At 36.6% G+C, this 13,337-nt stretch overlaps 1 protein-coding gene and 1 non-coding gene across 4 annotated transcripts in view; both read right to left on the bottom strand.

Annotated features, from left to right (window-relative positions):
- LOC105182715 (xaa-Pro aminopeptidase 1) overlaps positions 1-13,337 on the bottom strand; it is a 78,649-nt gene that overhangs the window by 41,448 nt on the left and 23,864 nt on the right. The window lies entirely within an intron of this gene.
- On the bottom strand, positions 7,035-7,107 carry TRNAA-AGC (transfer RNA alanine (anticodon AGC)). Its single transcript has one exon. It is a non-coding gene; the product is annotated as a tRNA-Ala (tRNA).

The raw sequence follows: 13,337 nt of genomic DNA, 5'->3' as shown, positions 1-13,337 counted from the left end.
CGCTATTATAGTGCATTGTCGCCCCTCATGTATACGTCAGTATACATGTGGACATGTAATCGCAACAATATAGTATTATATTGTTCATAAAAATTCAATTGCCACACATTTTTTAAAAATCTGAGATACATTAAACAAGAGCTGGAGAAAACGGACACGATATGTTGTAATTTGATTACTTCGTTGTTATATATCAGCATATCCAATAATAATGATTGCAACATTTTTATTTATAAAAAAGTTATAATATGTTAAATGTTAAAAACGAATGTTAGTGATGAGTTAAATGATGAATTATGTCGGTGTAACTCTTGCATTTCGCGAAATGTTCAAACTAGTTTGTAACTTGCACAATCCACAATATAATTATTTGTACTTATAAGATAGCAACACTGTGATGCTCATTTAAACATTTGCAAATAGTAAAATGGTTTGAGATGACGTTAAATATTTTTTAATAGACAGAGGAGAGTATGTTGCAAAATTATAGACCAATCGCGCGCGAATCGTGTACATGCGAAATTGTCAAAATAATTTTTCAGTTATCATTACAACGTATGAAGAATTGCAACAATTTACTGTAAACAAGCAGCAGTTTGCAATTATACAGGAAAACAGAAGTTGCAACGAAGGCGCATTGGCGAAAAGCTGGCCGCGTTACATTTGTAAACGGAACTCGATGCGCGACATAGTAACCTGGTACATGATGCGACATTTTGTGTTAAAAAAACGCGGCCTTCTAGCTATCCTACGAATTTCTATATGATGTTGGTTCAATTGCCTTATTCACGAATAACTGTGCTCGCATCATAACAAAAAGTTTACTATATAAGATCAGTAATTTCCAATTCAATAAATAATCAAATCTATATCTATATCTTAGTTCGTCGTCATGTTTATTCGGCATTTGTTAATTCACATGAAACTTTATATTTTCTATCCTTTCTAATTCGAGAATTCTTAATACCTGATATTTTCGTTCGGGAAAAGAACCGAAAAAGTGATCTAAGAGTTCGTCAGATTAAATAAATAAAATTAAGACACAAAAATATCATTTACAAATACGAGATGCGAATTCAGTCGTCGCAGAAATTTACCGTTATTAGTAGACACTGTTTTATTTTCTCGCATTTTTTTCAACGATTCTACGATACAGATATTATTAAGCTTATTGTGAATTACGTGTTTATTGAGCGACAGCCGATGCAAGTGGTGGTTGATTTGTAGACGCTAAAATATACTCCGACATCTGCGCAAATTCTGTAACGCAATTATCATCTGTTTAATAATATCGCAATGTGTTCACATGATCGAACGAACGATGCATGTATGCACCGACGTGAGTCATTCATCTTACTCTTACCGACGATGCTGACCATTTTTTGTTTACAGATATTGGATAAGTGACAGCGTGATGTAGCAGGGCCGTATGATGGTACAGGGGGATTGTAACGCGAATAAGAGGCGGGGCATGCGTCACATCGTTCGCGTGCTCGGACGCGGGTGGGGGACATTAATTAGGGTGGAACAATAGAGAACGAGAATTTTTATCAGGGTCGCATAACGCACAAGAGGTCGAAGCGTGGGAGTAGTAACGTCATCGATGCCTGGGTTTCTCGGCGAAATCGAATGGCAGTGACTGTCGAGTCACTTTGCGAAAGATGTGTTGAGACTTTTTCATGACTCTTTTATAAATTATTTTGATTTTCTTGCTCTTATTTCTTTTCTTTTTTTTCGCACAATCTTCGAGCATTCGATTCCCTTTCTTCACGATGGCAAATTTTAATAATGGATTTTTGTGCGAAATCAGGAATCTTGGCATATGTGCAGGTCATTAGATTAGCAGGCATTATGTGCAGGCTTAGATTAGCTGATAGTTGCCTCATATCTAATTATGATTATCGCAGAAAGTTGATCATATAATCGTTAATTTACATGTACTTACGTGACTGATCCTCAATTAGATCCAGCGCAAGAGGCGGAATACAAGAGAACTTGGCGGACGTGAGAAAGATGATAGGATGATCGGTGTGTTGTATTATGTAATATTGTATATACAAGCAAAGCACGCGCGCATGTGTGCACTTGCGCGCTTTAATATGTTCGATGCGCAAGAGTGCTTATGTGATTTATCGGCTTGTCCGCGAGGCTGCTACGAATTCGCGCACATCGAGATTTCTAATAGTAATTTACGTAAGTGATTACGCAACGTTATACATTGTAGCACGACGTAAACCTCTGATGTGAAATTTTGTTGGCCGCTTGTCTTTTCGAAGTTAACGGTTGGTACGATTTACTAATGACTTGACTTATCACTTCTACATAATATTTCACGAGAATCGAGATGAAGTAAGACAAAAAATGGATTGTGGCTTTTTACGTAGAAAATAAAACCTAAAATCAATTTAACTGTACCAATTGACAGGGATCTTTTAGGGATCCAAATGCGTAGAAAATATTTAATACAAAGAGGATCAAACTTCCTATCTCAGTTTTGAATATGTATATGTATGTTAATTCTCCCTATAACTATAATAGTTAATATATTTCAATTCTGAAACTCCGTTTTTTTACTTCTTGAATCGTCTCTCGCGATTCAGGATAAAATCCTTTATTTTAGAATACGGTTCGTCGTTGGACATGATCGATCTCGTGCACCCGATAGCAAGGCGTGGGCGACGAAATAAAGAGAGTAGAAATAAAGTTCTCTCGTCGAAATTGCTGAGCATTTAGAGAGTGTTTGAGGTCGCTTTGTCTTAAGGGCAAGGACACCGAGAACCAAAGGGCCTGAGGGGCGATGCGTGGCCTTACCAAGGCATCAGCCCCTACAGGGAGTGTTCGAAGGGCCTGAGGTTTCCCCTCGTCGTTCGCGATGGCAAGTTCCGTGCTCACATACCATAGCGACGTATACGCAGACATGTACATGAACACCAAGCTACGCTACGCACGCGTTTCTCCCATAGATCCGACACGTTCTCACGAGCTGGTTGGCCTTACGCACTGCTACGCGTACATGGGTTATCGGGGAAGCATGATCTCCGTTTCGCTCCTTTAGCTCCTCCTTTACTCCTTTTTGGACCGAGGCCGAAGCCTGACTACGGTCCAACTGTGCACGGGACGCATAAACAACGAGCATTCTCGAGAAGTTTCTCGCGCGTAGTTTCCGAATACGGAAATCGAAGAGTGATACCAGAATAATATCGATATTAACGATCCTGTGCTAAAAAATAAATTTTGCGCCGGATAATTGAATTAATTACGATATCTGCTCGAAGGCACGCTATTAGTTGGCTATCATGAGAAACAAACCGGTTGAAATCACTTGATATGGAAATGAAAAATTTTCCCTATTTTTCCTCTTCGTGTTTCTTTTCGTGTTTCTCTTCAATTTATACTCGTTTCTGATTTAACTCTCAATAGGTGAAATAAATCTTGTTAGATCCTTTACTTTTAAAAAATACGTTTAGATTAAAAAGTTCTTGGGGATACTTTCAATCTCATTTTACTTTATTTTTTACTTTATTTTTGCTTTATTCACAAGGTTTATCGTATCCTACTATTAATTATGTAACATTTTTTATACGTTAAAAGACCTAAAGAGTCCTTTGGTAATTGCTGAGGTTTAAGGGTTCGTTGAGCATCCTTCGGGCTCCACGCACGCCATAGCGACTGCCGTGTGTCAAGCGTATTACGTCACCATATTCACACACGCATTATTAGGGTTGCAGGACGTGTCATGCTTCTCCCATGGTATTTGATTCATGCGTACGCATCTACATGGATACATATGGCGCGACTTTGCGACTCTTTCATGCGACATATCTTGTCGCACCCGTCGTGCACGTTTGCGATAATACTCAGTAAATTCTGAAACGTTGAACAAAGAAAAAACATGCGGCCCAACAGGAGAACACGAGGCGCAAGGGGTTGAATCGTAGGCCTATATACTCGAATGTTTCTTTCATTGACCCTATCAAGGGATAATATGCCATGAGTTTTGTGAGAAAAATCGAGAGGCACATCTTCGTTAAAATACCAACGTCCTCATGTAAAACCAAATTATTAACATATTCCAGTACGTTCTTTTCTTTTATTTTATAGAGGATCGAAAATCCTGTTGCGCTGATAAAGCCAGTTTGTTGATTTTTACAGACCGAAAACATGTATTACGCAATTGCGTTTGAAATGCGTTAGAAATGTATCGAGACCGCTGATAATATCCGCAATAAATAAATATGTTAGAATTTTTTGAAAAAATGAAAAAATAAATGGATTGTTTAATCAAATTGAGAAGATATCACGAAATAAAATCTGGATAAGTACATAAAAGAACAAATGAAATCAAGATATCTTACAATGTTTGTTAAAAGTTCTCTATAAAATTGCCAAACAATGCGAAATATCACCTTCGTACAATATGTCCATCTTATCGATCGTACTGTGTCGGACGTACGCGTGTTGTGTTCGTACTACTACGTGACAGATTAGTAACGCTGCTCGAGGATTAGGACTAGAGGCAGCAGAGGAAGTCTGAGGTTTCACATATGGAAGTGGGACACACACGCGTGATCGCGTGCGCCATACGTGGACGCGGCACGTAGTTAGTAAAGCCAAGTATATAGATTAGAAGGCGGATTAGGAGAAGCGCGTAGACCATAAACCGGCATCAGTTTATCTGGCGGTTGTTGGTAAATCACGGTTTAGAATCAACCGGCAAGCAGATCAGTCGAGTAGGTAGTCAGGGATGCTAAGCGAACTTAGGCCAGCGCAGTAGAATGTCTAAATGCTATACCTGCTGCGGTACGATGCGACGTAATGCAACGCAATGCAACGCAATGTAATGCAATAAACCTTTTATATGTTTGGAACGAGATGACAGTTGTACCTTTCGCGAAGAGATTGCGGTTAACACTATAAAATGTTCCATCTAATCAATTTATCAATTATATACTTGAAGAAAATTAATTACGCTTTTACATACACACACACAATACACGCACGCGCTTATGTAAAAGCTCAATTTCTTTACATATACTATTTTCTTTATATAGGGTGTCTGACACAAAAACGAATCAACATACGAATGAAAATGGAGCACGTCAATTTGAGCACGAGTATTCGTCTTATCATTTTTTAAACAACCTGAAACTTCTAGTTATTCATGAAAGAAAATTAGCGAATCAGTGCACGCGACGCTATGAGATGCATTCTCACAGGATGTCTGAGAAGTTTTGGACCAACCAATTTATATAGGTAGAACAAGTGAAATTGAGCAATAAAGTCACATAAAATTTTCCAAAAATCGTAATAATTATGAGTTATTAATTAAAACGTCTAGGCCAATGAGCGCACGGAAAACGATAGATCGGACTTGACAGAAGTATATATACAGAAAGGTAAGATCGCAAAATACGGTGTCATCTTTTGTTTATGATCATCGTCTACGACAATGATCCGACGGATGTGTCTTCAGTCGCATGAAATTATTTAATACGCATCTTGCTCCTTCGCGACAAAATATAAAATTTACTCCAGAGGAGTACACTGATATGATTATTGCCTACGGGCTAGCGGGCGAAAATGCGCATGCCACAGCTTGCATCTATGCGGAACAATTTTCCGGCCGTGTAAGACATCCGTCGAGAAAAGTGATTTTACGTACAATGCAAAAGTTACGTTAGACTGGGTGTTTAGTGCGTAACTATAGAGCATAGTTGGTGCGTTATGTCTTATCATTGAAGACGAGAAAAGGATCTTATGTGTTGACTAGCCTTATGCAATCGGCTGATTGTCTTTGCTACGAGTATTCAGAAGTAAATCATTTGTCTTGTCTATTATTTTCATATTTCTGTCGAGTCTGGCCTACCGTTTCTCGTGCGCTTATTGGCCCTGATGTTTTAATTGATAACTATTACGATTTTTAGAAAATTTTATATAATTTTATTATTCAATTTCACTTGTTCTACTTGTACATATTGGTTGGTTCAAAATTGTTCAGATACCCTGTATAGACGCGAGCTTACCGAAAATAATTGAGAAGCAACTGCCTCTTAACGCCAGTAACTATCGGTTAACAGTTATGGACGGAACAATGGGTAGCGACATGTGGACAATTGTTTCTCGATACGTCGGATATAACTTCGATCGATTAACATATTTAATTTTTATATGTGAGTTGGTTTATCTTGTATCAGATACCTTATATATATACATACATACATACGTACATACATACATATATACATATACGTGTGTGTGTGTGTGTGTACGTGCGTACGTGCGTACATGTGAGCGAGAGAGAGAGAGAGAGAGAGAGAGAGAGAGAGAGAGAGAGAGAGAGAGAGAGAGAGAGAGAGAGAAAGAGAGAGAGAGAGAGAGAGAGTGTGTGCGTGTGTGTACTTAGAGTTTTCACTTAAAATATTGTTTTTATCGTAGATTATGAGAACAAAACAATATAATAGATCTCTGAAATTGAACATACAAAATTATTGAACAAGTATTATATTATTATTATATTGAAAGTAAGAGAGAAATTTCAGAACAAAAATTTGCGAGACTTCTATTATATTTTGACTACAATTATATTTTTCTGAAATTCGGTATGTAGATGGTTTTTATTAAAAAGGTTTAGGAGAATTTGTAACAATCAATAAACTTTACAGTTTTTAATATAGTTTAATTAATCAATCTCAGTGGTTAAAATCGTGGTCAATACTGTTTTGTGCTGAAAACAAAAATACATCGATCTATTTTTTTTATTCTGCCTTCTTATTGAAAGTAACCTGTATAGGAAAATTAAAAAGAAGATAGATATATTTTTTAACAAATTATACTTGATAATTGTCTCGTTGCTATTAAAGCTGATATTGTAATTGAAGAATTTAACGTGACAATAATCCAAGCTGACTTATAAAAAATCTGAAGAACATAAATTAACGTTCACTTGTTAAATTTGTTTTGTACAGTTTTATCAATTTTATTTCAAAAGTTAAATAAAAATGTTAAAAATTTTTCAGACAAAACAAAAGTAACACTGGAGGCGCCGGGTATCGATCCCGGTACCTCTCGCATGCTAAGCGAGCGCTCTACCATCTGAGCTACGCCCCCATGTTATTGGAGAGTCTTTAAACTTAAAATCTTATACACTTTGAAAATCGTGATATATTTGAAATTAAAATGTCGTGGTTAGATCTTGAATGAGATCTCTGCAACGAGATTTTTGCTTATGGCAGATAGAATTCTGTACGATTTCATTGTACGCAAGCTTAAAGCGATTTTGCGCAAACAATCAAAATTTCAACACGTGGTCTCATATGTATAGATATATAACATAAAGTAAAGCACTGTAAAATCGTTAAAGTACTATGATTTACTATACATTTATTCATAATTATTGTGCACGCTAAAATGTTATGTGGTTCGCAACATCGTCCTTACCATATAGATGTTCGTTATACACAGTTAAAAACATTTCGTACTTTTATTAAAATTTTTTGTGTATAGAAAGTTTTGTGTTAAATTTTTTACACAGTCGTGTGTTAATTTAACATATCATTGTTATGTTACTTAGACTTTCCTGTGTTAAATTAAGATTAACTATTTTCAAGTGTTAAAATAACAGTTTCAAGTATTAAAATAACACAATTTATATGTAAATGCATGAATTCTTGCTATGACATATTTTATATGTTAAAGTCAATATCTAAAATGTATATTACTTTCCTTATTATAACAGTTATCATGTGTTAAGTTAAGATTTTTTTTATTTGTAACATATAGCTTATGTCAATCTAACATTTCCATTTCATCAAATCATAGATCATTACTTTTCCCAAATGTTGAAGTAACATTCATTGTATGTCAATTTAACACAAACTGTGATCCTTGACGGCATTTAAATGTTAAATTTTTGTGTTAATTTTTTACATATTATGCGTGTTACTTTTTAACATATTTGCTGTATGTTGAATTAACACATAAATGAGACTGGATGATTTGAGATACATGAAATATGTTACATTTAACATATCATTTCTTACAGCGTACGAATACCCACAAGATATTTCGTAAAATTCATATGAATGTTTCGGTGCATTGTCTAAATTTTTAGACAATCCTTTTTCAGCATGAATCCAACTATATATTAATATAAAAAAATATATATATACAATATACTTGTCTAAAAAATAGGTAGTCAATTAATCAAGCAAATTTATTTATATTTTAACTTACAGTCAAGAAGTAGGAACTTGGTTTACAAGATTTTTTAATTTAGCACACTCATATCTTCGGCATTTTTTTATCTTACCAATGCTTATATACTTTTTATATACTTTTTACACAGAGTCTTTGATGAAAGATGAGTAGTCCATTGGATCCAAACGTATTAAATGTAATATAATAAACATATTAAATAGTACTCAGTAACAAAATTAAACATCTTGATAACGTAAGTTGGAAATTATGATTTTATTAAATTTTATCATAATTCGTTTGAAGAATAAGATTTTATTTTTGTGACTCGTCTATAAGATCTCAATATCCGAATATTTGTTGAGAACAAAAGGTAAAGATACACATAAAACTTGCATAGAGTCAATTTTATTAAAATATCAAGAAAGAACACGTCTTTCGGAACGAACAATATTTCTTCGGTGTCTATTCCATGTGCTATAAGAAAAAATAAGAGGCGAGATGAGCGAAAGGGCAAGGAGGAACCCATTCGATCAGGAGCGCAGCGCTCGTCGATTTCACTATCGATCTTCGATAGTCGATGTCACGTTTTGCGGATATGCGTTCGACGACATATTCGGCTATAACCATAAGTACATCCGACGAATATGGACACGCTTGTTGGATTTCGAGCGAGATAGCGTTACGAAGCGAAAAGAGACGAAAATATCGATACGATCGCGAGAGCGAGAGAGAGAGAGAGAGAGAGAGAGAGAGAGAGAGAGAGAGAGAGAGAGAGCCGAAAGGAAGGGAAGAGAGTGAGAGGTCCTGTGCCAACCTCCATCGTAGTATGGTAGCCTGCTACGTCAGGCAGCCTCTTTTCCGATAATTTGCCACTCATTAACATAAAACCGGGCCGTGCGATGAATGGAGAACGGCGAATGATGAAGGCGAGTATTTCATGTGAATGAGAAGACATATCTTCTTAATCATGCACAAGCTATATATTTCATTATATTGTGAATACGATATATGGGAGAGAGGGAGGGAGGGAAATGAATGAACCAGTCAATCCCAGATTAATGCTAATACGATTGACAAATCTTTGTGGTATTCACTTTTTTAGATCTTTATTTACATTTGAAATCTCATCATAATACGTCTCATAAATAAATAGAAATTACGTGATTTGAAATTAGTGAAAATATCACGGAAATAAGCTCAGTCGAAATAATATAAAATAATTTAATATAACAGTTTCATATTGCCTTATCATTTATATTTATTAGAATATTATATATACATTTCACTATAGGGAATATACATCTTGTTCATGTATTGATAATATTACATATTGATAACAATACATATTGATAAGCGAGGTGGCTGCTGCGGTTTGTTTTCGTTCTTTTATACTTAAGAGTCGCATCGTGTTCACATTTTTTAGAAGAAAAACAAACTAAATATGGATATCGTCATGTTGCATATATATTTTGAAAGTAAATTCGAAAGTAAGAATTTTGTGCACAAGTAGAACGATACAATCTTTGTTTTAATTTTCATATGACGATATATCCTCTCTCGACTCATGATTTTTGCCGATATTTATCATATCGTTATAAATTTTTTCTAAACAAATTTGCGAACTATTTTTGAAATGTGAATCGACTATCTTAATGAAAAATATTATAATTGAGAAATCATAATTTTCCAGGAAAATTATTTATTCTCTTTTCTTTTCAGTTATTCTTTTGATGAGCGTACGTATATATGTAGTTAGTTGCAATAGAAAATAATATTAAATGATAATATATATATATATGCAAATTATAGTTATGAGATTTTACTGAAAAACACGCTAATTATCAAATAACAATCGATCAAGTAACAACAGAATCGAATGTAATAAAAAATGCCTGAAAGTACAATGATGAGAGTTTTAATTAATGTCATTGATATATTTTTTCAACATCGTTAAAATTCGAATATTAATCGCGTTGTAAAATAAAAATAAAATAAAGTATATTCAATGTAAAACAATCACGTGTTGTCCATGCAGTGGACTACATCACCTACGTGGATGTTATCCATGCAGTAGATTACATTGTACACTTAGGATGCAAGGATAATGATCCTGGAAGTCTTATCTCAACATTCAAATAATTAGTTATGCATTAGTAATATAGTAATATAAGTTCTATTATTTCTCCGAAAATCGCGAAAATGGAGTAATAAGTAATGTAATAAGTAATATTAGGTAAATCGGAAAGTCCCGTCCGTTTAGCGACAAGTAGTTATAGCTAGAACTGTCGTTAACCTGTAATGTCTAAACGAACCTTAATAGTTTTAACATCTGTTAATAATATTCAGTACATAAAAGTATACGTTTGCATCAATAACATTGTTTTTCACTGCATCGAAAATGTCGGAATTTGAGCCAAATAAGCGTCATTTGCGCGAAGTGTTAATCTTTTGCTTCAATTGGAAGAAAACTGCAGCTGAAGCTCATCGAATGCTTGTAGAAGTTTACGGTGATAATGCTCCTTCTGATAAAACATGCAGAGAATAGTTTCGATGCTTTAAAATTAGTGATTTTGATGTAGAGGACAAAGAGTGTTCTGGACGGCTAAGAGTATTCGAAGACGAAGAATTGCAGGCATTGGTGGACGAAGACCCATGTCAAACGCAAAAGCAACTTGCAGAAACATTAAATTGTGCTCAATCTGTCATTTCCGATCGTTTGAAAGCCTTAGAAAAGGTTTACAAGGAAGGAAAATGGGTTCCATATGAACTGAAGCCAAGATATATTGAAAGGCAAAAAACCACCTGCGAAATTCTGCTCGTTAGGCAACAAAGAAAGGGGTTTTCACATCGTATCATCACTGGAGATGAAAAATGAATTTATTTTGACAATCCCAAACGTCGAAAAATTGTTTGCGATCCCGGCTAACCCTCAACATCGACGTCAAAGCGGAATATCTACGGAAAGAAGTCAATGCTCTGTATTTAGTGGGATCAGAAGGGTGTGCTGTACCATGAACTGTTGAAAAGTGATCAAACAGTTACAGGGGATCTCTGTAGAGAACAAATGATCTGTTTGAGCCGAGCATTGCATGAAAAACGACGAGAATATGAAACGAGACAGCATAAAGTGATTTTGCTTCATGACAACGCTCAGCCTCATGTCACAAAATCTGTCAAGGAAACGTTAGAAGCACTTCGGTGGGAAGTGTTACCTCATGCGGCTTATTCACCAGACTATGCCCCTTCCGACTACCACTTGTTTCGGTCGATAGCACACGCACTTGCTGAGGAATGCTTCAATTCTTATGAAAACGTCGAAAAATAGGTCTCTGACTGGATAGCCTCCAAAGATGAGTCATTCTTTCGCCGCGGAATTCGCTTGCTGACCGAAAGATGGGAAAAAGTCATCGCTAACGATGGACAATACTATGATTGATATACTTTTTCATTTTGTTTCTTAAATAAAGCCATACGTTTTGCAAGAAAACGGACGGAACTTTCCGATTGACCTAATAGTAATAAGTAATGACAGCTCGATAATTTAATTCCCGAGCAATTTTATTCATTTCGTAAATAACGATCTATATTGTTCAATTGATATTTTATATTATTATATGTTATATCTTTATATCTGCACATTTATATGTATATTATATGACCTTATCATGATTTGATTTTCTATTCGAATCAACACCAATAAAAAACTGCTGTTCTCAACAGAGAATGCAATATATCCTTGAAGAAAAGTTTCATGGAGCCTTTTTCTCTAATAATTTCAAATTTATAATATATATACGAGGGCGGTCCGATAAGTACTTAGCCTCACCGCCCGATGGCGCCACTATCGCAAGAGAAATTTACTATCGTGTAGTACATTCTCGTAGGCGGCTACTGTCGAATTTCAGCCGAATCGGACTCGTAGTTTTGTTTTGACCGCGTGTGGAAGCGGGCGTGTCCGCGGATTTTAGAAAAATGGAAAAAGAGCAATATCGGTCGGTGATTCGATTCTTGTTTTTGGAAGGGAAATCGCGCAGCGAAATCAAAGAGCGCTTGGATGCTGTGTACGGTGACTCTTCTCCTTCGATGGCGACCGTCAAAAATTGGTTTAACGAGTTTCAACGTGGTCGCACGTCGGTTTTTGATGAGCCACGCCCAGGTGCCCTGAAAACGGCTACCACGGAGGACAAAACATGACAAAAATCCACGATCTCGTATTGGCAGACCGCCGATTGAAGGTGCGCGAGATAGCTGAGACAGTAGGCATCTCAAAAGACCGCGTGGGTCATATCCTGCATGAAATTTTGGGCATGAGAAAGCTGTCGGCGCGATGGGTGCCGCGTTTGCTCACTCCGGACAACAAGCGCAACCGTGAGACCACTTCAGAGCAGTGTTTGACGCTGTTTAAGCGCAATCCGAAGGAGTTTCTGCGTCGTTTCGTGACCGTCGACGAAACATGGATCCACTGGTACACATCAGAGACCAAGGAACAGTCGAAACAGTGGACTTCACCCGGCGAACGTGCTCCGAAGAAGGCGAAGACTGTCCTATCGGCCGGAAAGGTGATGGCCACCGTTTTCTGGGATTCACAAGGTGTGATCTACATCGACTACCTGGAGAAGGGCAAAACGGTCACAGGGCTGTACTATGCCGAATTATTGGGCCGATTCGACGCCGAATTGCAGAAAAACGGCCCCATTTGGCGAAGAAAAAAGTGCTCTTCCACCATGACAACGCACCGGCTCACACCTTCGCCCTCGCCACGGTCAAATTGGTCGAATTGGGCTACGAACTGCTGCCCCATCCACCATATTCTCCAGATTTGGCCCCGTGCGACTTCTTTTTGTTTCCAAACTTGAAAAAGTCACTCGCCGGGCAGAAATTTGAGTCGAATGAGGAGGTCATCGCCGCCACGGAGGCCTACTTTGCAGACCTCGAGAAAACGTATTTTTCAGACGGGTTAAAGAAGTTGGAGCATCGCTGGGTCAAGTGTATCGAGCTAAAAGGAGACTATGTTGAGAAATAAATCGCCACTTTTCCAAAATTTTCGTTTTTCTTTTGTAGGCTAAGTACTTATCGGACCACCCTCGTATATTGAAGATTTTATACTCCTGTGCGAGTTTCCAAAGCACATAGACGATTTG

The sequence above is a fragment of the Harpegnathos saltator genome, unplaced genomic scaffold (assembly GCF_003227715.2).
Source record: "Harpegnathos saltator strain DR-91 unplaced genomic scaffold, Hsal_v8.6 scaffold60, whole genome shotgun sequence".
Lineage (NCBI taxonomy): Eukaryota > Metazoa > Arthropoda > Insecta > Hymenoptera > Formicidae > Harpegnathos > Harpegnathos saltator.
Note: the sequence above shows the minus strand (reverse complement) of the source record. Positions and strands in the feature narration are given on the sequence as shown.